Source organism: Rhineura floridana, chromosome 1, assembly GCF_030035675.1.
Source record: "Rhineura floridana isolate rRhiFlo1 chromosome 1, rRhiFlo1.hap2, whole genome shotgun sequence".
NCBI lineage: Eukaryota > Metazoa > Chordata > Lepidosauria > Squamata > Rhineuridae > Rhineura > Rhineura floridana.
Window position 1 is genome coordinate 169,222,669 of NC_084480.1, and position 22,507 is coordinate 169,245,175.

Below are 22,507 nucleotides of genomic sequence, written 5' to 3' on the forward strand. Positions count from 1 at the left end.
GTAATTATTTTTGTGCAGAAGAATGTACAACTTTTTAGGCTACCTTCATGTTGGAAATCATGCCTCAGCTGTGAAGCAGTCCTTTGCTTTCACTCTCCCTGTATATTTGTCTATTTGCTTTCCAAGTGTCAATTGCTTGACAGCTGCCTGTTCTCTTTCTTTCTTCAGAGGTTAGTTTGCTTTCTTAGCACAATTATTGCCACGTGGCTTGCCTTTCCGCAGGAATCAAATCTGGAGAGAAAGAGAAAGGAGCGATAAGATCTAGCTGTGCTATGAAATTAAGAGCAGGCTGTCTTGGCTTCAGTGCAATTCCCTCTGGATGGCTGAGAGAGGAGGTGGGGAGAACTTGCACAAAATAATTTAGTATTTGAGCAAGCTCATTCATTCCTTGGCTCGGCCTTTGAAAATATGTGCAGTAATCAATTAGAACATAAATTCTCAGAAGGCAGAGAGACTGCCAATCACCTGGCAGAATCTGAATTCCAGGCTCAAATACAAAATACTCTGCTAAACAAAATCCACATTTTCCAACATGAATTCATAATGCAAATTAGATGGATTTGTCAAATCCAAATGGACATATCTATTGTGGGTTGTCAATTTTATTTTGGATTTTCTTGTTCCAGTTTCTCTTCTTCACACTGGAAAAGGAAGGATGGGACCCAGGTAGAGATGGAAAGGTCAGTGAATTTTGGTTCTCTCAGTTTCTCATTTTTCTAATTTTAAATTCAGTTCTCCACATTTCTGCAGCAATTTCTTCTCCCAGGCATTATAGCATGTGTTTTAAATTGTTTTTAAAAGATGTGTTTTTAAATTTGTATATTTGTTTTAATGTTTTTAGTTCCTGTAAACTGCCCAGAGAGCATCGGCTATGGGGCGGTATATTAGTACAATAAATAAATAAATAAATAATTTGCAATTTTAAAAAATGACCTCATGAAAATTCTCCAGCATTTTAGTGCGAACTTCTTCTAATAACCACATTTGTGAAGGCAGTTTTGACTAATATATACATTTTTGCAAGCAATTTCTCATCATATAATGTATTTTTGAGAGCCAGTGTGGCGTAGTGGTTAGAGTGTTGGACTACGACCTGGGAGACTAGGGTTCGAATCGCCACACAGCCATGAAGCTCACTGGGTGACCTTGGGCCAGTCACTGCCTCTCAGCTGCCTCAGAGGAAGGCAATGGTAAAACCACCTCTGAATACCATTTACCATGAAAACCTGATTCATGGTCGCCATAAGTCGGAATCGAAGGCAGTACATTTACATTAATGTATTTTTACATGTTCACTCATATATGCATTTTTATGCACACTTTCCCCTAACATATGTGTTTTTGTAAACACTGCTTGGTTGGCGAACTGATTGTAAAATTCAAGTAAGTGAGAATGTCAAAGAACAGCTGTGTTTTGGTTCTCATTGTTTCAGAAAATGTGAATTTGATAGATTTGGCTTGAAATGTGAACTGAATTGAATTTCACACCCATCCCTAGATACTCCAGGAGAGATGATGGAGTAACTGAAAAGAGGCAGTGGAGCAAGGATTGGGGCCAAAGAGGGAGCAGTACAGAGTGCAAAAGTTATGTTATTATTTTGTCAGCATTACTTAGACCACTTGTAGTTTTATAAATGCTTGGTAGAAAATGCCCAGTTATATGTAAACTTTCTTAAGAGCCATGAGGGCCCGAAACTTGCTTGGTTGTAAAAACAAAGGCTAAACTTCTCTGGACCCATTTTGTATTAGAATCATTATTCTTGGCTTTACAGCAGATTACAGCCAGTCTAACACACTGCAGCTGAGATATTTACACTCTCTTCCAATACAAATAGTTCACTGTGGGACTGAGTTACAGTTAAGTTAGAAAAAATAGGCTTCACTGCTGTTATTACTAGACTAGTGTGATCTGCAGAATAGGGATGGGATCATCATAGAACAGTAGAGTTGAAAGGGTACTAAAAGGCCAACCCCCTGCTTAATGCAGGAATCTAAGTTAAAGCATGCCTGATAGGTGGCTGTACAGCTGCCTCTTGAATGCCTCCAGTGTTGGAGAGCCCACCATCTCCCTAGGTAACTTGTTCCATTGTTATACTACTCTAACCATTAGGAAGTTTTTCCTGATATTCAGCGGAATTTCTGCTTCCTGTATCTTAAGCCCATTATTCTGTGTCCTGCACTCTGGGATGATCGAGAAGAGATCCTGGCCCTCCTCTATGTGACTACCTTTCAAGTATTTGAAGAGTGCTATGATATCTCTCCTCAGTCTTCTCTTCTCAAGACCAAACATGTCCAGATCTTCCAGTCTCTCCTCTTATGGCTTTGTTTTCTGTCCCTTGATCATCCTTGTTGCCCTCCTCTGAACCTGTTCCAGTTTGCCCACATCCTTCTTAAAGTGCAGCATCCAGAACTGGATGCAGTACTCAAGATGAGGCCTAACCAGTGCGAAATAGAGGGGAATTAGTAGTTCACGAGATTTGGAAACTATACTTCTGTTAATACAGTCTAAAATACATTGGCTCATGTTCAGCTTGTCATCAACAACCATTCCAAGATCCTTCTCACATGTAGTATTGCTGAGCCATGTTTTCCCCATCTCATAACTGTGCACTCGGTTTCCTTTTCCTAGGTGTAGAACTTTGCACTTATTCCTCTTAAATTCCATTCTGTTGTCTTCAGCCCAATGCTCCAGACTATCAATATCCCTTTGAATTTGTTTCTGTCCTTCAGGGTATCCTGGCCTTTCAACATGTACTTCACGTTTGCCAGGAGAGTCATAAACCCTTTTTTGGGAGAAGAGGGAACCAAAGTAGGAATTGAGCACTTCTGCCTTTTCTTTGTCATCTGTCATTTTGCCATCCTCATTGAGTAGCTGCTGCACCATTTTTTTTCTCTGTCTTTTACTATGGATGTACCTGAAGAAAGCTTTTTTGTTGCTTTTGGCATCCCTCGCTAACCTCAGCTCATTTTCAGCTTTAGCCTTCCTGACACCATCCCTGCAATTCGGCGCTACCTGTCTGTACTCTTCCTTTGTGACCTGGTCTTCCTTCCACTTCCTATACGTGTCCTTTTTTGTTTTCAGGTCATCTCTTAAGTTTTTTGTGAAGCCACATTGGTTTCTTCCCATTTTTTTCTTGTTGGAATTGTTTGCAATTGTGCCTTTAGAATTTCCTCTTTTAGAAACTCGCACCTAGCTTGGGGTCCTTTTCTCATTAGGCTCACTTGCCATGGAACCTTACTTATCATTGTTCTGAGTTTATTAAAATCAGCTTTCCTGAAGTCCAGGGTACATGTCAGCTTTTGCTTCCATTAAAATCAAGACCTCAGGTATAACATGGTCACTTTCCCCCAGAGTTCCCGTAACTGCCACTTCCTCCACTAAGTCATCTCTGTTGGTTAGAATCAAGTCAAGGATAGCTGATCCTCCAGTTGTTTCCTCCACTTTATGTAGGAGTAAGTTATTTGTCAGGAATTTCTTGGAGGAGCCGTGTTTGGCAGAATTTGTCTCCCAACAGATTCTATTCCTTCTGTTCTTTTTGAAAAAGTTATATCCTTCATTTGCTGAATTCCAATCATGCGAGTCATCCCACCAAGTTTCATTTATACTATGAACAGAGCTTGGAAAAGTTACTTTTTTGAACTATAACTCCCATCAGCCCCAGCCAGCATGGCCACTGGATTGGGCTGATGGGAGTTGTAGTTCAAAAAAGTAACTTTTCCAAGCTCTGCCTATGAAGTTGTATTTAAGGGTTCAAGTTTGTCCTGTTTGTTTCCCATACTCTGGACATTTGTATATTGACATTGAAGACCATGTGATTTATGGTATGGCTTCTTTCCTACCTTTTTATGAAGACTATTATTGGGCCCCATTAGAGCTGCTCTGTCAGTTCCTTGCTGTGCATAAGCCTTTTCCAGTTGTTACCTCCAAGTTTACATCTCCCTGCCCCTTAGGATTCAGTTTAAAGCCCTCCTGATGAAGTTCTCCATGCTGTGCCATTATGATCAATTGGCTGATGCCATTCCGTCAACCTAACTTGCAGGTGTCAAACTGAGTTTCATTCTTTGTTTGCTAGCCATTGCTTTTACCAATTTCCCAAAAATATTGATATTAATATCAGTATTTTAAAAGAAATATCAATATTTTGAAAGGAAATATTGGTAAATGAAAGGAAATATTGATAAAATTATTGTTCTTAATATCAATATCTTCAATTTAAAGTCCATTTTCAAAAACATCTGGGGAAAATTGCTGCATAAAATTCAAATCTGCAATGATAGAGAATAAGGCTGCAATCCAATACATGTCTACTCAGAAGTAAGCTCCATAGGGTTCAATGGGACTTACTCCTGGGTAAGTGTGTATTGGATTGCAGCCTAAGTGAATTAATGGAAAATTCTGCACCAAATCCAAATTGGGTGGAATTTGAGCACATCCCTAGTGAAGAAATACACTGGCCCATCCAAAGGATTGCCTAGACTTCCTGGCTAAAACATGTAGTGTATAAAATTATGCATGGCATTGAGAAAGTGGATAGAGAAAAGTTCTTCTCCCTCTCTCATAATACTAGAACTCGTGGACATTCAAAGAAGCTGAATGTTGGAAGATTCAGGACAGACAAAAGGAAGTACTTCTTTACTCAGCGCATAGTTAAACTATGGAATTTGCTCCCACAAGATGCAGTAATGGCCACCAGCTTGGATGGCTTTAAAAGAAGATTAGACAAATTCATGGAGGACAGGGCTATCAATGGCTACTAGCCGTGATGGCTGTGCTCTGCCACCCTAGTCAGAGGCAGCATGCTTCTGAAAACCAGTTGCCGGAAGCCTCAGGAGGGGAGAGTGTTCTTGCACTCGGGTCCTGCTTGCGGGCTTCCCTCAGGCACCTGGTTGGCCACTGTGAGAACAGGATGCTGGACTAGATGGGCCACTGGCCTGATCCAGCAGGCTCTTCTTATGTTCTTATGTTCTTATGCTGAACACTGTGAATCCAAGCCCATTTTTTTCAGTGCAAATGAATTATGCAAATTATATTACATTATACAAATTAGGGAGATAAGGGTGAACAAGAAGGAGATTTTTAAGATGAATATTAGACTGTGTAATGAATATAATAGAAATGAATATGATTACAATAGATGGGATCCTTCTCATGTTTTAAACTACATATTATTATTTCTCAGGATCACCTGCATCTTGAATTATCTCACTGGTTGAACACACTCAATGATTATTCTGATAAAAAGTTCAATGGACTTATTTACCAAATATGCATGCCAAAGACATACTTAAAATAAAGGGTAACTGATCTGCTATGATAAAGTTATCATGAGATATAAAAAGTATCTGCTTTCTCCAGTACTAACCTGGATGAGCTTTAAGATGAAGATCCGAGAAGCCTTTGCACACTGTCCCCATTAGGGTTGCCAGGTCAGAAGCATCCCAAAACCTGAGATTTGAGGGGCGGGCCCGAGTGATGTCATTAAGCATGATACATTAAGCATCAATCACAGTTGCTTGGAGCATACAATTAAAAAATATCTGATTGGAAATTAAGATAGCAATCTGAGCTAAAAGATGGAGCCTGGGTAGGGAACATTTAATCTAGCCTACTTGCTTTCAGCAGAGACAAAGGAGCCTAGAGTTGTGGAGATGTTAGATGGGAGCTTCGGAGAGTAAAGATGGAGGCTTCTGAAGGCTGCAATTCTAAACACACTTACTAAGGGATTAAGCCCCATAGAACTCAACAGGACTGACTTCTAAGTAGATATAGTTTGGATTGTGCTGTTGGTAAACCTTGACTAGGGTTCTTCTGCAAAGACATCCATATCCAAGCAGGGTTGGCAACCCCCTGCCTGGAATACCCTGCCCTTATCTTTTAACATGGCTGCTCCAAACTTTGAGGTCTGAGAAATGAGTAAGAGTAAGAAGTATCTTTTAAAATTGTTCTTTTCAATTCACTCTTGAATGAACATAATACCTAGGGCAGATCCACACCATTCATTCAAAGCACATTCAACACCCATTTGAAGCACATGAATCCCACCACAGAATCATGGGAACTGCAGTTTGTTAAGAGTGGTGAGAACTATAACTGTGAGGGGGAAATGACACTTCCCAGAATTCTTTAGGGGAAGTCATGCGCTTTAAATGCGAGTTGGATATGCTTTACATGTATTGTGTGAATCCACTTAATAAATTTTGCCTGCATGTAAATTGTTTTAATTAATTTTTCAAAATGGAAATGAGCTATAAACTGTAGTGGGTGACCATGGGCTACTCACCATCTCTCAGCCTATCTGCCCCTCAGGATGAAAACAATGGAGAACCATGACTACCCCAAGGCATACTTAAAATGTAAAGGAAGTATTGTACAACTATAGTATGAAATCGGATACTTATAGGGACACAGCATGACAAAACTGGGCGGAAGTAACGAGTGGGGTACCACAGGGCTCGGTCCTGGGCCCAGTGCTCTTCAACATTTTTATTAACGACTTGAATGAGGAGGTACAGAGCATGCTTATCAAAATTGCAGATGATACAAAATTGGGGGGCATAGCTAATACCGTGGAAGACAGAAAGAAAATTCAAAGGGACCTTGATAGGCTGGAGCGTTGGGCTTAAAACAACAGAATGAAATTCAACAGGGATAAATGCAAAGTTCTACACTTAGGAAAAAGAAACCAAATGCACAGTTATAAGATGGGGGATACTTGGTTCAGCAGTACGACATGTGAGAAGGATCTTGGAATTGTCGTTGATCACAAGCTGAATATGAGCCAACAGTGTGATGTGGCTGCAAAAAAGGCAAATGCTATATTAGGCTGCATTAACAGAAGTATAGTTTCCAAATTGCGCGAAGTACTAGTTCCCCTCTATTCAGCACTGGTTAGGCCTCATCTTGAGTACTGTGTCTAATTCTGGTCTCTGCATTTCAAGAAGGATGCAGACAACCTAGAACAGGTTCAGAGGAGGGCAACAAGGATGATCAGGGGACTGGAAACAAAGCCCTATGAGGAGAGACTGAAAGAACTGGGCATGTTTAGCCTGGAGAAGAGAAGACTGAGGGGAGATATGATAGCACTCTTCAAGTACTTGAAAGGTTGCCACACAGAGGAAGGCCGGGATCTCTTCTCGATTGTCCCAGAGTGCAGGACACGGAATAATGGGCTCAAGTTGCAAGAAGCCAGATTTCGACTGTTAGAGCCATACGACAATGGAACCAATTACCTAGAGAGGTAGTGGGCTCTCCAACACTGGAGGCATTCAAGAGGCAGCTGGACAGCCATCTGTTGGGAATGCTTTGATTTGGATTCCTGCATTGCGCAGGGCGTTGGACTTGATGGCCTTATCCAACTCTACTATTCTGTGATTCTATGAAAATATTTATATAAGCATGACTATCAAATATGTTTATTATTTATACAACCTGTAAATATATTTATAGTGCAATCCTATGTTTGTTTACTCAGAAGCAAATCCCAATGTATTCAATGGGGTTTACTCAACCAGGGAAAACTGTACCCTGAAGTGATAAGGAACTTGTTCTTTTAACAAGTCTTTTAAGTTGAGACCTTATCCCAGTCTGCGTCTGTGTTGGAATTGCTTTTTAATATGTTTTTAAACCTTTTCTTTAAAAAAATGTTTTTAAAGTTTTTAAAAATGTTTTTAAAGATGTTTTGTTTTAATATATTTTAAAGTCTGTTTTTATGATTTTTAAAGTGTTTTTAGTGCTTTTGTTTGCCGCCCTGGGCTGCTACTGGGAGGAAGGGCGGGATATAAATTAAATAATAAATAAATAAAAATAAATAAATAAACTTCATTCATTTTTTAAAAAAATCAGTATTAGTTTCCTACATAATAAAAACTGTGATAATTTCTTTAAAAATAGGGTTGGACGGAGAGAGAAAGATTTACAACACAAACACAAGTCTGCGCTATGTTTACTCACAAGTCCCATTAATTTACAGCACAATCCTAACCATGTCTACTCAAAAGTAAGTCCTAATGGAATTCAAAGGGGTTTACTCCAGGTACATGCTTTACTCCCAGAAATTGCTTTACTCCCAGAAAAGCAGATATTGGATTAAATACTTTCATATTTCACAGCCCAGGGTCTGACTCTTGGACAGAAGAGGAAAAAAACCATTAAGCCATATTACTTACGCAGACTGCAAAAATCTTAAAGCCACCATTTTCTGACATTGAAATTAAGCCTAAGCATGCCTGGATCAAGAAGTCACAACCCTGGCTTCATTGGCTACAATCCTGAAAGGGCAGGGTTACAGACAGAGCTTTGAAAAGTTATTTTTTTAAACTACAACTCCCATCAGCCCCAGCCAACATGGCCACTGGATTGGGCTGATGGGAGTTGTAGCCAGAGCAAGGAATTGTTCTGAAGATCTGTAAAAAACAGTTGCATGGGGTTTTCTGACGTTTTGGTGTATACCTTGGGAACCAGACCACCTAGAAACTTACTTTTTTAAAAAAATTGAAGCTGAGAGTCTGGAGATTAAGGGGTGCTAGCCGGAGGGGCCCCCCAAAAACCAGAGACCCCAGCCAAAAACTGGAGATTAAACAACATGGGGGCAATTCTGGCCGGAGGTGAGAAAAGCAAGGGTGGGGCCGGAGTCTCGTTTGCCGGAGGCTGGCATTGCTAGTCCCCATAGTTACAAGTGGGCACGCAATTGGAAGGGTGAGTATACAAGGCAGGACCTTTCCACAAAACTGTGGAGAGCCCATCCTATGAAGATATGGCAGACCCCTGCTGTTTTTGTTTTGGGGTATAATTATTTCGACAAGTGTTTAATGCTTTATTATCAGCTACTTCTAGTAATTGTGACTGCTTTTTAAAGATTTTTTTAACTGCTGCTGCTTTTAGCATTTTATCTATTTTGTTTTTATGTTGTTGCTTATTTTAACTCACTTTGAATGTTTCTCAGAAAAACAGGATATGAATAAATCAATGATAATCACAACAGGTACGTGTAAAATACAGTGTGTGTTGCAAGAGGCACTTGCGAAAAACAAAACCTTAAAGTTGAATGCATCCATTAGTGAGGCTCTAAATCTTGGGACAGTTACTGAGCGATTGCTCCATAGCCAGCACTCTTCGTCACTGAGTTTCATGGACCTGGCATCAAAACAAGCTAATTGTCACTAGTCAAACACTTCAAAAGGAACACTGTAATTGTTGCATTTTTTACGGTTTACAAACTTTATATTTTACTCACACGGTGCAGAACTCACAGTGTTTCCAGACTGTGGGTTTTTAGCACTTCTCACTCATTGTTGTCCCATTGTAAGCTACACAGTTTTTTACACTTTAGCAGGTACATTTCCCTATCTTCTCTCATGTCAGTTTTCAATCATTCTTCACCAGTCAGAGTGGGAACTCCACATTAAAATATCTAGTGTGGTGGCAGTACCCTCAGAATGGCAGCTGCCCTACATTTCAATTATCTGCCCGTGTTCCCCAGAACAGCTTTCCCTCCATGCACATACTCCTAGCATCATTCCTGTGATGGTCACAAAAGAGCCCATTTTCCCAGTAAGAAACCATTCCCACCAATCAGTCTAGAAGTCTGGGGAAAAGCAAGGAATGTGTTTGTGAGAACTTAGCTGTACAGATGACAACAGTGCTTGCCAGATGTATCCTATAAAGCTGCTGATGCTTTGTTTTAATGCTAAATCCTAGTGTATGAACAATTAAATGCTCCCTCCTAATCTGGGATCTATTTCCTCTCTAATGGACAGGGCTGTGGGAATTTGGAAACTGCTGTATTGCAGCTATTTAACTTTAATTTTACAAGAATAAAAAACAGACAACTGAAAAAATACACAAACTTGCTGTTTCCAATTAAAAAGGGATTTCTGTGAATTCTTTTGACAATGGCATTCTTGGTTAGAGAAATAACAAATGGTAAAATAGACAAGAATCAGCTAGGAAGGGTGATAAGCAGCTCTCAGGGCTGCCCCTTTTTATCCATGTGTCTGCCCTATTCATGTATGTGTGGAACTGTATGGATGTGTCTACTTTGTACATCAAAAAGGATACACAGGTGAGAGGAACTGGAAAAAAATCCTATCTGCATCATATTTTCACCTGCTCTGTAGATTTAGGCGCCTTTCTTCCAAGATAGTGGAGAAAAGAGCTTGAAGCACTTTTGGAGCATTGGAGAGAAAAGGTACAGGAGGAGATCTCCTTGGGTTTTTAACGTTTTGTTTTAATGTATTTTATGGTCTGTTTTTATGATGTTTTAAAGTGTTTTTAGTGCTTCTGTTTGCCGCCCTGGGCTCCTGCTGGGCGGAAGGGCGGGGTATAAATCAAATAATCAATCAATCAAATAATAAATAAATAAATAACAGAAGCCCTCCAAATTCCTTCCAAAGTTAAGAACCAAACGCCTGGGAGAAGAGAAATGTTTTTGCCTAGAGCAGTGGTTCCCAACCTGGGGGCTGGGACCCCCAGGGGGGCCGTGAAGTAATCCAGAGGGGGCCATGAACAGTAAAGAAATGAATTATTTATTAATTTTTTAAAAAAGTCTTCACTCCTTCTACACTGTCTGCTTTCCACTGCCGCTGCAGATGACACCTCCCCCTTGCTCCAAACAAGAGGGGAGGCCTTTTGCTGAAGTGGCAGAGCATCTTTCAGGCACACTAAGGGCAGGCATCTGCCTATAAAATACATGACAGATGCCAAAGAAGACTGAGGGTGGAGCTACCAGGAAGAAGAGGGGATTGCTATCACTGATTCCCATCTCCTTGCACTGCCACTACTGGCAATGCCCTTGCTTAGAATGAGAGGAGAGGGCTTTTTGTGAAGCAAAAAGAAGCAAGGCTGCAAAGAAAGGCTGCTTTCCCCCTTCCTTCCTGGCAGCCAGCCTGCCTCCCTGGGGGGAGGGGGTCATGAATTTTTTTCAGCTTATAAAGGGGGTCCCGTGGTCAGAAAGGTTGGGAACCACTGGCCTAGAGCTTAAAAATAGATAATGATGGTGCCAGGCATACCTCCCTGGGGAAAGCATTCCACAAATGAGGGGCCACCACTAACAAGGTTGGTACATATACATATGAACAGTGCAGATGTATGAAAAGAGAGAGAAAAAATCAATGTTGGCCCTAGAATGTAGCCATTGTAAACAATGTTAGTATAGGTAAAACCAGGTTTATTAGATTTGGATCTTGCCTTGTGTCCATGATGGAAGTAAGGTGGCATACATTCTTAAAATGTGTCCCATCTAGACACTGATCACCAGATCCAGACCTGCTTATCTTCAGCAGCGTTAGTGCATCATCAACATACAGATTATGACGTGCAACCAAAAGCAAGCATTAACCTTGTTTAAGAGCCATGTTCACCATTTGCAGGGTGTATTCCATTCCCCAGGTTCTCTGGTACCTGAGACATTGCTGTCGCAGTGTCTGAGAGAAAAAGGGTGGCAGGGAGGCAGGCAAGACCTCCCCAATGCTATTGCCACTGACACCACCAGATAAGTAGAGGTGAGGGTGGAGTGGGACAGGTTTCAAGGCCTCATGGTGGCTCAATGAGTGAACTGCAGTGGTGTTATCACAGGAGAATGACAGTTTCTGAACTTTAGAATTGGGCTTGAGGGGAAACAAGATGATTTCCAATTTTGTGAAAAATAGCTTAGTTTGTCAAGCTTTGTTTCATCACTATGCACCAGCACTGGTCCTGTTGTTTCTTAAAAAAAGAAGGAGAGAAAAATAACATAAAAATGGAAAAGAATGACTATTTAATAGGGGAGTGGTATGAGTTTATTTGGTTTGTTAATGATAAAACTAACAACATGAACCCTCCAACATTATACAGCCACGAGAGTGGCTGTATACTATAGTCAGCGGGGATTTTTCACATTCCACAATGTTAAATTGAAAATACCCCCATGCCATTCTGAGGCTTCCCGTAAGATCATTTCAAAACAAAACCTTACAAAACTTATAGTCCTGAACTCAGAAACGCTTGCTTAACAACCCTCTCAATTTTCATGGCTATACACAAAACAGTCAGAGAGAATCAAGAGTTCAAAGTCTAAAAAGAGAGAAAAAAACTCAGAGCCCTTTTGGACTTTTTTATCTGAGAGTTCTAATAATCTGTTGAAACTCATTAAAAATCAGCCATGTTCACAGAGTACCTGTAATCCTAATACTGACCTTGCCCCATACTCTGACCTTCATCTACTGCAGTTTAAAAGTTAAAAAAATGCCTGGTTGATTTTTAATTAATTTAAGAAATTTTGGCTGGAAGCCTGTTATAACACGGGGCATGCTCAGTAAGGACCAACTGTCAGAGTTCTAAAAGCCTCACAGCTGCTGGGCTTGGCTAATCAGAGGGCCACACCCACACCAGACTTGATTTCACTTGAGACAGTCGTGGCTTCCCTCAAAGAATCCTGGGAAGTGTAGTTTGTGAAGGGTGCTGAGAGGAGACTCCTATTCCCCTGAGAGAATGGTTGTCAGCCACTCTGATTGCAGGTCTATGAGAGGAACAGGGCGTCTCCTAGCAACTCTCAGCACCCTTCACTAACTACACTTCCCAGGATTCTTTGAGAGAAGCCATGATTGGCTTTGAGCCGTTGGCTTTGAGAGAAGCCATGATAAATTCTTTTAAATTGTTTTTAAAAGATGTGTTTTTAAATTTGTATATTTGTTTTTAATGTTTTTAGTTATTGTAAACCGCCCAGAGAGCTTCGGCTATGGGGCGGTATATAAATACACTAAATAAATAGATAAATAAATAATGATTGTCCAAAGTGTAATAGAGGCCTGGTGTGGATGTGGCCGGGGACAGCTTTGTTTTAAATTTGGGTGGGAGGTAGGGTTGCCAGGTTCAGGGCCTGAGACTGATCCTGTATCTTTAGGAGAAGAGAAAGTCAGCCAAGTGCCGGTGTTCTTGCAACATTGTAATGGGAAAAACCACAAGGTAGAATTCTCCCTTCCCCCTGCCCAACTGTGAAAGATACAGAAGACATCTTGGTTGGCAGGCCCAGCCTGGTAAGTTTTACCTATCCTAATCATGATTGCATAGGAGTATATCCGATTCAACTCAATAATCATACAAATGATCAGACCTGCCTTTTCCCTCCTTCCCCTTTCCTCTCCCTTTCTCCTCCCCTCTTCCTTCTTCCACCTTCCTTGCCCACTCCAGCCCTCCGTCCCTCCCCCCCACTCAGTTTTACCTATCCTAAGCATGATTGCACGGGAGTAAATCCCACTGAACTCAATAAATATGTAAACGACCACATCTGTCCTTCTTCTCCCCTCCCCCTCCTGCCTGCTCCCATCCCAGTCCTCCCCTCTGCCTTTCCACTCCTCCCCCTCCTCCCTTCCCCATCCCCTGTGGTCAGTTTCACCTATCCTAAGCATGATTGCCTGGTGTGTGTGTGTAAATCCCACTTAACTCAATAAGCATGCAAATGATCAATCCATTCTCAGCAAACTTGCACAGGATCCCATTTCTTACCTCCCGGATTAAAAAGCAGGGAAATTCACTAATAGGCAAAAAACCTTGCAGTTTAAGAATGTACCTATAGCCCACAGCTATGCTATCAAACTTTAAAAAGCAGGGAAATTGGGCAGCTATAGTGAATGCACCAGGGGAGCAGGAGACCTGAACTCCTCTCTGAGATATTGTACTGCCCTACAAAGTTGTCAAAATGCAAACACAATTTGGGTTGGTCTTTCACAGTCCAATCCACTTCCTGTGTAGCTTGGAAGAATTGGGTAACATGTGCCTCTGAGCATATGGTGAGTGGTGGCAACACCTGTAATCAGCCCAAATAATAGAAAGAAGATATGTCCTGTGCTGATCTTGTTTTAGCCGGGAGGAAGCAACATTATTAAGATAGTTGATATAGTTCAGATGGTCACTTTAATTTACTTTGCAATTTTAGTGAAGTTTTCTATAGGAAATCATTTTCTTTTGCTTTTGTTTCTATGAATATGTGAAGTACAGCAACACTTTGCAAAATTTATACTAAAAAAACTCCAAACATAATTGTGGAATAATGGCACTGACTTCTGCAAAATAGTCTCCAGTGGACCTCAGAAGTGTCTCAATTTGCACAAGATAAAACAGTGGGAGGTGAAATATATTCTAGCAAAATTCTAGGTGTGCTCTATGTTTTTAATTGATCGTGAACGCCTTGCCTTAAATAAAGTGGTTTAAACATAGCAGGCTGAAAACATGCATCCTCTTTTTTCCAACAACTAGAGTCATTGCTAAAGTAGCAGCATCTTGTAATCAGTCTGATTTTACATTAAACTGCAGTTTCAGGTCCGACTGTTAATGCACCCAAAACAGAAATAGACCATAGCCTCCAGTTTGAAACAAAAAAGGCTATCTTCACCACAGTGGCATCACGAGGGGGGTGTGGAGGGTGCAGACCGCACCAGGTGACACCATCAGAGGGGGGTGATTCTCAGCTTTAATTTAAAAAAAAAGTTTCTATGTGGTCCGGTTCTCGAGATATACATAAAAATGTCAGCCGCACCCGTTAAATCTTTTTTAAACTACTGTATAGCACTTCGTAGCTTTAACCCAATCAGCCAATCAGTGAAGTGTTTGTTTGACCTGTGGCAGTGTCTAGTAAACCTCAATGTAAGGCCAGAAAATGGTGGTTCCCCCCCCCCCGTTTATCTGAAAATCTCATAAATTGGGTAAGTATATACATTTCAGTTTTTTCCCCTCTTGTGTGTAGGAGTCAGATCCTGGGCAGTGTTTTGAAAACCTTCCCAATACTTGCTTTTGTGGGGGTAAAAGTATTGCTAATCCCATATCTCCAGAATAAATCCCACTGAATTAAATAGGATTTACTTTTGAGTAGACATGGTTATGAATGTGGTGAAAATCAATGGGACTTTGGAGTGAATGTAAAAAAGAATTGTGTTTTTGTTCTCTTTCTGTCCCCCCTCCCTCCAGTCCTATTTTAAAGCAAGTAGGCAAGGCTTACTTAGGTATTACAGTTTTTATTCTGTAGGAAACTAATACTGATTTTTTAAAACTAATACTGATTTTTCTGCAATGACCAACTGGTTTGACAATAAACTATTATATGGGCTGTATGTATTTATACATCTGCAGTGTGTGTGTGTGTGTAGTCTTTCCAACAACTCTGTGAGGCAGCTCACAACAAGAAATAAAGCCATTTAAAATCCAATAACCATAAAGCAAGAATAAACAGTTGGAAAACAGCCTAAAGAGGCATGATTCTGAATTTTAGGTTGGGTGAATGAAGTTTATTTATTTATTATTTGATTTATATCCCGCCCTTCCTCCCAGTAGGAGCCCAGGGCGGCAAACAAAAGCACTAAAAGCACTTTAAAATCATAAAAACAGACTTTAAAATATATTAAAACATCTTTGAAAATATTTTTTAAAAGCTTTAAAAAAACATATTTTTTTAAAAAAGAAAAGGCTTAAAAACATATTAAAAAGCAATTCCAACAGACTCAGACTGGGATAAGGTCTCAACTTAAAAGAACAAGTTGAAAGAACAAGTTCCTTATCACTTGAGGCTGTAGTTCTCTGCACACTTCCCGATTTGAGTAAGCCCCATTGAATACATTGGGACTTGCTTCTGAGTAAACAAACATTGGATTGCACTATAAATATATTTACAGATTGTGTAATTCATAAACATATTTGACAGTCATGTTTATATAAATATTTCTTCATATTGTGTCCCAATAAATATTTGATTTCACACTATGGCTGTAGATGATTTTTTCCTCTACATTTTAAGTGTGCCCTTCTTCCTGGGGGTGGTCATGGTTCTCCATTGTTTTCATCCTGAGAGGAGGATAGGCTGAGAGATAGTGAGTAGCACATTTAAGGTCTCTTCACCTCCCCCCCCTTTTTAATTTGTATTTATTTTATATTTCTTCAATATCTTCCCCTGGCTGTTTTTATGTATTTTAAATATTTTTAGATTAAATAAATAGGAAATCATAATTGTGAACCTCCCTAAAAGCAATTTACCTGTCCTTATGTTTTGGCAAAGTGATGGTGTGAAGGCATGCTGGTAGAACAAGAGACCATGTTTGAGGAATGTTATAAGGTGTTTGAGGACTTTGTCACACATTACTTTTTGAGACCTGTAGATTCATGTTGGAAAGAACAAGTGCACGTATTGAATGGTGGCTTGGGTGCTGTTTTTTCAGTCTACGCTGCATGCGTAGGGAAGGTGATACATTATCTGGCAGCTAGCTTCATAACGTGAGAATGAAAAACATTTGGATCACCGTTCACTTGTTTACTTTTCTCACTATTGAGACCACTTCATATATTACTTTTTCATACACAGAAATTTAATCTTTGTATAGGAAAAAGTATTTTGTAAAATGTGAAGGACAGTGGCTGCCCAGTCAGTATAACCACTGTACAAGATCTACTCATCCACTGTAATTACCTTTTTGTTTTGAGTGCCCTTTTGTCTGGGTCTTGGTTCAGGTGTGTATCCAACTTCGATGTGCTTATGGAAGGGGTGTGCAAGTAGTGCCCCCCCAAGTGTGGAGGCTTGGACAAACATTATGGAAAACCAAAGTCTGTGTGAAAGTACATATTTGGGAATGCCATCAGTGTAATCCTAAACACACCTAATAAATAATATCGAACTTGCACGTCACAAAATATATTACGGTCATGTCCATAAGCACCAGGAGGGTAGTCGCCCAGGGGATCTTAGTCCCTCTGCTGTTTTGGGAGCAGGGTCCCTATGTCTCCAAGCATCCTACAGTCAGCATGAAAAGGGAGTGTGTTAGTCACTGAGAAGAGTCTTCTAATAGGCTTCCTTGCCTTTCCTGCTGATTGGAGCCAATCAGAGTGAAAGGAGGTGAGTCAGCCACTGAGAAGACTCTTCTCAATTGCTAACGCTCTCCACTTACATGCTGATTGGCTCCTAGAGATGTTTGTTGTTGTGAGAGAATGCATTAATAAAGATCTCATTCTTAATCCAGGAGTAAAAAAGGGTGTATGTGGCTGCAACTATCATGAAGGGACTCTGCACTTCTGAATTTTCTACTAAACAACTGATAAATACCTATGTAACTTTGTGTCTGGAGACTTATTATTAAGAATCACTTTCCATAACTATAAGGAGGTATGTCCACACGCATGCATCCCAGGCACCTAAATGAGTGGTGAGAGCAGCATAGGGACATAAGCAGATGTCTTATATGAGGGGTTCCCAAACTTTTCTTCTACATAGACCACTTGAAAATTGCTGAGGGTCTGAAAGTATCTGAAAATTTACTATGGGCATATGCAAGATAATTAACTCCCATTAGTGATGAGCAAGAATTTGGGCTGTGCGTATGATATTGTAATTTAAAGGTGCAATTTTAATTTTGCTAGTTGTTTATGTCACTACTATTGCCATTACATTCAGTGATATACGGGAATTATGATTTACAAGTAACATTAGTACAAAAAACATTACTAAGGATTCTGTACAGTCTGGTATGGGAAGAGGTCCATGGGGGTGACACCATGAGTTACCGCACCAGGTGACACCAACCCTAGTGACGCCACTGCTTCACCATCATATGACACTGACCAATAAAAAGGCTTTGAAATTAATAAAAATAAATTTGACAAAGATATCTAGGATGAATAATGAGGGAAATAAAATTTTCTAGTTTAAATTCTCTGTAGAAACAATAGTAACACAGGAAAGAAGCAAAGTAAGAAGAACACCAACAAACATACAAAAATATAATTCTCTATCTTTGGAGATGGCAAGTGTTGCCACCACTCACCATATGCTCAGAGGCACGTTACCAAATTCTTCCAAGCTACACAGCAAGTGGATTGGACTGTGAAAGACCAACCCAAATTGTGTTTGCATTTTGACAACTTTGTAGGGCAGTACAATATCTCAGAGAGGAGTTCAGGTCTCCTGCTCCCCTGGTGCACGCACTATAGCTGCCCAATTTCCCTGCTTTTTAAAGTTTGGTAGAAATATCTGTGGGCTATAGGTACATTCTTAAACCGCAAGGTTTTTTGCCTATTGGTGAATATGTATTAAGATATGGACAGTCTGAAATAGACAGACCTAATCCTCTATTCCACATAGAAATTACTGTATATAATGTGAGATGGTTTCTTTACTACAAGATAGATAGATATCTGAACTATATAACAGCCTAGATCCACAATATGTTTAAATATAACTGATTTGTCAGCACACAGTTAAGGGTTCCACTACCAACCTGAATACTTACCTAAGAGGCTTCCTTTGTTTTAGGGTTTTAGGATGTTAGTGGGTTTTTTTAAATTTTGCTTTCAGTATTGAGACATGGAACTTAAGGGGACTTTGGGTTTGGGGTTTAAGTGTACAATATGACCATAAGCGGAGTCATTACCTGTACGCAATATATGTAACGGCTCCATGATGACTGTGATCATTGTCTCCTCTAGATTCCTTGTAATATTATATGCTTCTTTTCTGGAAAACAAAAAATGTTAATAAAAATTACATAAATCCAAAAAGAAAGAAAGAGAGGACACAGAAAACTGAAGGGTTATGGGGTGTATTGCATAGAGGCTGAGGAACAAGGATTGGGGACCTGAAGAAGCTACACTGTTCATGTTCCATAATCATGAAACCCCCTTCTAGTTTCTGCATATATATTGCCCAGATATGTTCAGGTTTTCTTCAGAACCACAAAGGCTATAACAACTTTTTTTTAAAAAAGGAAATCTCAAATTCACTAGTTTGTATTCCACTGACTCAGGGCCGCTTCACATGGTGATTTAACATGAGATGGGTTTTACTTGCATGCCTGTTTAATTTGCAGCGATCGCATGACGTAGGGGGCAAACAGAAGGCGTCCCGGTGCTTTCAGCTTTTAATCGGCAGCAAATAAATCCAAGTTTAATCCGAAAAGGGAAGGAAAAACCATCTATTCTTTGTAACTCTAGGGGCTTGTACATGGTCAGCTCCGATGCTTTTGTGAGTCCACGCCCACTCCCTCCTCCTCCCGTTGTTATGTCATTTGCTGCTGGCTCCAGCTCTGCAAGCCTGCTACAAATGAACATAAGAAGAGCCTGCTGGATCAGGCCAGTGGCCCATCTAGTCTAGCATCCTGTTCTCACAGTGGCCAACCAGGTGCCTGGGGGAAGCCCGCAAGCAGGACCCGAGTGCAAGAACACTCTCCCCTCCTGAGGCTTCCGGCAACTGGTTTTCAGAAGCATGCTGCCTCTGACTAGGGTGGCAGAGCACAGCCATCATGGCTAGTAGCCATTGATAGCCCTGTCCTCCATGAATTTGTCTAATCTTCTTTTAAAGCCATCCAAGCTGGTGGCCATTACTGCGTCTTGTGGGAGCAAATTCCATAGTTTAACTATGCGCTGAGTAAAGAAGTACTTCCTTTTGTCTGTCCTGAATCTTCCAACATTCAGCTTCTTTGAATGTCCACGAGTTCTAGTATTATGAGAGAGGGAGAAGAACTTTTCTCTATCCACTTTCTCAATGCCATGCATAACCTCTGAACCGCCTTTTCTCTAAACTAAAAAGCCCCAAATGCTGCAACCTTTCCTCGTAAGGGAGTCGCCCCATCCCCTTGATCATTCTGGTTGCCCTCTTCTGAACCTTTTCCAACTCTAGAATATCCTTTTTGAGATGAGGCGACCACAACTGTACACAGTATTCCAAATGCGGCTGCACCATAGATTTATACAACGGCATTATGATATCGGCTGTTTTATTTTCAATACCTTTCCTAATTATCGCTAGCATGGAATTTGCCTTTTTCACAGCTGCCGCACACTGGGTCGACATTTTCATTGTGCTGTTCACTACAACCCCGAGGTCTCTCTCCTGGTCGGTCACCGCCAGTTCAGACCCCATGAGCGTATATGTGAAATTCAGATTTTTTGCTCCAATATGCATAATTTTACACTTTATATTGAATTGCATTTGCCATTTTTCCGCCCATTCACTCAGTTTGGAGAGGTCTCTTTGGAGCTCTTCGCAATCCCTTTTTGTTTTAACAACCCTGAACAATTTAGTGTCGTCAGCAAACTTGGCCACTTCACTGCTCACTCCTAACTCCAGGTCATTAATGAACAAGTTGAAAAGTACAGGTCCCAATACCGATCCCTGAGGGACTCCACTTTCTACAGCCCTCCATTGGGAGAACTGTCCGTTTATTCCTACTCTCTGCTTTCTGCTTCTTAACCAATTCCTTATCCACAAGAGGACCTCTCCTCTTATTCCATGACTGCTAAGCTTCCTCAGAAGTCTTTGGTGAGGTACCTTGTCAAACACTTTTTGAAAGTCTAAGTACACTATGTCCACTGGATCACCTCTATCTATATGCTTGTTGACACTCTCAAAGAATTCTAATAGGTTACTGAGACAGGACTTTCCCTTGCAGAAGCCATGCTGGCTCTGCTTCAGCAAGGCTTGTTCTTCTATGTGCTTAGTTAATCTAGCTTTAATAATACTTTCTACCAGTTTCCCAGGGACAGAAGTTAAGCTAACTGGCCTGTAATTTCCGGGATCCCCTCTGGATCCCTTTTTGAAGATTGGCGTTACATTTGCCACTTTCCAGTCCTCAGGCACGGAGGAGGACCCGAGGGACAAGTTACATATTTTAGTTAGCAGATCAGCAATTTCACATTTGAGTTCTTTGAGAACTCTCGGGTGGATGCCATCCGGGCCCGGTGATTTGTCAGTTTTTATATTGTCCATTAAGCCTAGAACTTCCTCTCTCGTTACCACTATTTGTCTCAGTTCCTCAGAATCCCTTCCTGCAAATGTTAGTTCAGGTTCAGGGATCTGCCCTATATCTTCCACTGTGAAGACAGATGCAAAGAATTCATTTAACTTCTCTGCAATCTCCTTATCGTTCTTTAGTACTCCTTTGACTCCCTTATCATCCAAGGGTCCAATCGCCTCCCTAGATGGTCTCCTGCTTTGAATGTATTTATAGAATTTTTTGTTGTTGGTTTTTATGTTCTTAGCAATGTGCTCCTCAAATTCTTTTTTAGCATACCTTATTGTCTTCTTGCATTTCTTTTGCCAGAGTTTGTGTTCCTTTTTATTTTCTTCATTCGGACAAGACTTCCATTTCCTGAAGGAAGACTTTTTGCCTCTAAGAGCTTCCTTGACTTTGCTTGTTAACCATGCTGGCATCTTCTTGGCCCTGGCGGTACCTTTTCTGATCTGCGGTATGCACTCCAGTTGAGCTTCTAATATAGTGTTTTTAAACAACTTCCAAGCATTTTCGAGTGATGTGACCCTCTGGACTTTGTTTTTCAGCTTTCTTTTTACCAATCCCCTCATTTTTGTGAAGTTTCCTCTTTTGAAGTCAAATGTGACCATGTTGGATTTTCTTGGCAATTGGCCATTTACGTGTATGTTTAATTTAATAGCACTGTGGTCACTGCTCCCAATCGGTTCAACAACACTTACATCTTGCACCAGGTCCCGGTCCCCACTGAGGATTAAGTCCAGGGTTGCCATCCCTCTGGTCGGTTCCATGACCAACTGGTCTAGGGAATAGTCATTTAGAATATCTAGAAACTTTGGTTTTTTTTCTTCCCCCCCCTTAACTTGTACCAAAAAAAATAACATTGTTCAAACAAATATTTGTATTGCTGCTGGATTCTGAAAATACAAATAATCAAACTTGAGGATTTTTTCTTTTTACTCTGGAACAAACTGAGCATGCTTGGTTGCCAAGGTAACCACAGGAAGTGATAGTTTGACTTTAAGAGGGCGTGGTTATTAGGAAGCAGGTGATTGACTCTTTCCCTTCTGTATGAACAGAAAACAGCAATTGGAAGTATTATGTAGCTTGAAATTTGCACAACAGAAGGTAGGAAGTGTGATCTTTAAACTCTCATCGCGATGGGAAAAGCTTCGTCTTTAAAATGGAGTTCAACTCCAATGTGAATGAGCCCTCATACTCAGAGTAGACTAAATTAATGAAACTAAGTTTGTTATGTCTATTAACTTCAATTAATCTACTCTCTGAGTTGGACTAGCAATGTACAGGGCTGCTGACAGATGGGTAGAAAGGGTCCATTGTTACCAGGACTGGGGCCAACTGGGGGTCCGGGCTCTTAGTGTTCTTTTTTTTTTATTAAAAGTAAGTTTCTAAGTGCTCTGGAAAAAGAGTTATACACCAAAATGTAAACCACCCCCACCTGCAATTTTTGTTAAATGAATTATCTGGCTGTTTCAATCCCTGGCTTTTCAGGTTTTTACCCAATGAATGGAGTCAGAGGTGTATGTGTGCACCTCACATAAGTTGAATAAGTGTATAGCTTTCAGCAGCAGCATGTGTGCCTGCCTACACACTTTTCTTTCTCTCTCAATGTATGAGGTCCAGAAGATCAAAGAAGCACACCCAGCACAGTAGGATCTCGATAGGCATGCACAGTAAACAGTTTCAGTGATGATAATAAAAGTGTACATGCAGAGTTTTAAAAATTATTTACAGAAATTGCATTTTATACATTTTATCTGTTGAATAATTT